This window comes from Asparagus officinalis, chromosome 8, assembly GCF_001876935.1.
Source record: "Asparagus officinalis chromosome 8, Aspof.V1, whole genome shotgun sequence".
NCBI lineage: Eukaryota > Viridiplantae > Streptophyta > Magnoliopsida > Asparagales > Asparagaceae > Asparagus > Asparagus officinalis.
Window position 1 is genome coordinate 79051439 of NC_033801.1, and position 2500 is coordinate 79053938.

The window sequence follows — 2500 nt, forward strand, 5'->3', positions numbered from 1 at the left end:
GTCTCGAATAAAAATCCGTCTAAACACAGAATCAAAAATTATATTTACATGTCAACTTCTTAAAAAGTAAATATGCTGAACATACTAAATTAAAATTCTCCCAAAATTCAATTGTATTCAAAAACTTTTTTAACAAAATAACTATAAAGTGGAAGGCAATGATACGAACCGTGGACACAAACAGAAGAAGATGAACGGTCACTATATTTGTTGGTGAAATGGCGATGCCACTTGAGGATGTTACCTGCCATGATCAGTCAGTCATAACAATCTAGGATTATTTACATGGAACCCTCTAGTTTATTAGGCTCAATTTCATGTTACCACCTTTAATTACCCGAGTCTCAAAAAATCACCTTACGTGTCATTTCGTTACCGCCAGCATAAAACCATCAACACCTACTTCCGTCCAATTTCTCCTAACGGTTTTTTTTTATAGGGAATTTCTGATGGTCTGATCCTCCATACTATCCAAGACCTCTCATTTCTCAATTGCAGCAATGGTTCTATGTCTCAGCATGCACGCCATTCATAGAAGACCTCCACTTCTCGGTCGATGCAGCAATGGTTCTATGTGTCAGCATGGACACCATTCTTAGAAGACCTCCACTTATCGGTCGATGGCACTGACGCTATACTATTATCTTTCTATTCGGACATTATTGTTTTTAGGAAACGAATTTTCTTGTTATCCATTGTTCGTTGAATGGGTAATACCTTTTATATGTACAAATACTGTAGGACAACTATGCAAACTCATATGAAAAGGAAACTCTAATAAGAAAATAAAACTATAATTGGCAAAATCCTATAAAAGGAAATTATTATATTTAACATCCGTCTCCTGCCTTTTTTGACACCATTTGGATGGGGTGTTCATGTAACATAATCCATAGTTACCAGCAGCAAACAACAGAGAGGAGTCTTATCCATCAGTGAAGGAGATTTGTGAGGATGCACAGAAAATCTTAACATCACCCGCCGCTTAGCTCAAGCCTATATTTGAAGGGGGAGGAGGTCTGTGGGGATGGTGGAGGAACCACAGGTTAGGCAGAGCACAGCAGTTCAATAGTAGAAATGCAAACCTCCTTCAAGAATAAATCTTATAAGAATGTTACAGCATTTTTTTTGTTATCAAGGTTATTCTTTCTTGTGAATGATGCTTGGCTAAGTGTTTGAAGGGTATAGATGGATGTTGGAAGTCTAAGATTTGGATTCCATAATTTTGATTTACATAAATGATGCCATTACCAATTCTCTTTAGAAAGATTAAGATATTTGATTTTTGTATACCTTAGGGTTAGTGAGGTTAACACAAATGCTGCCAATTTGCTATTCTTATTTCTTTAGAAAAATTTAATATTTGATATTTGTATACCTGAGGTTTAGCGTATTTAACATATATGACGTTCATTTTCAATTCATTTGATTTACACAACAAGAAAAAAGCATAACAGGTGTGGCTATCCTGTCATACAAAAAACTGCTACTATTAAAATATTATAGCATTAGGAATTGGAAATTAAAATGATTAAGATAATCAAATGTCATGTGCAATAAACTTAAATATTAAAATTAGAAAAGTTAACTTTTGAATTAATAAATTTACAATTATCAATATAATCTTTCTTCATCTAAAATAATAAAGTTTATAGGGCCATTTGTACTAATAAAAAAGAATAGGGTAAATGGTTTGTGTTTATTACACACACAAACACACACGCGCACGCGCGCACACACACACACATTGAAGTGAATCCCAATCGTCTAGCCTGCTGATGAACAAAAACATGGTAGGATATTTGTAAATTTAAGAGCATATATAACAAAAAGAAAAAACAGAATGGTTAGACTTAACTCTTATGATTATATACAAATGATGCCAAATCCACATCACCTAATGTGATACTGACTCAAGACTTGCTCTCACAGTTCTGCTTGTTAACCCCTTACTACAAAATTCTCTAGGAAATAACTAAATTTTAGATTGGAAAATTCATAATTTTGCAATCTGTCAAACTAGCACGATTACTACCAAAAAGGACAAGAAGAGGTGTATTTCTATACAAGCAAAAAAGTTTCACTATATTGGAGTAAACAGTATCATAAAGATAAGCCCAAGATGCGAGTGAGAAAGAAGTTTAAAAAATGTGCACAGTTTGCTTGTAGAGAATATCATTAAACCTGTGATTGATTAAGTGTCCTTTAGGTGTCTCTATGTGTTTGATTAAGTGTCCTTTAGGTGTCTCTATGTGTTCTTAGGTAAAAACTTGCAGCATAAAAATTGAAATTAAAAAAATGTATTAAATTAAGGAAGACACTATCTCTGTAGTAAGAATGTAACTATTAAGATAAGATGCTTCTAATGTAAGAGAATACATCAGTTCATTAAAACCTTACTCCAACAACAGATCATGGTGCATGCTCAAATAAAAGAAACTTGATAGCAGACCGAGAATACCTGAATTAATGACTATCAATCAATCTAGTTTTCCTGTTC

At 33.5% G+C, this 2500-nt stretch overlaps 1 protein-coding gene across 1 annotated transcript in view; it reads right to left on the reverse strand.

Moving 5' to 3' along the window:
• The window catches only part of LOC109822787 (protein ROOT PRIMORDIUM DEFECTIVE 1), a 1256-nt gene continuing 1205 nt past the window's right edge, over positions 2450-2500 (reverse strand). Inside the window, exon 2 of the mRNA XM_020389031.1 lies at positions 2450-2500. This exon is cut by the window's right edge and continues 776 nt beyond it. The gene's annotated coding sequence lies outside the window, so the exon portion shown is untranslated.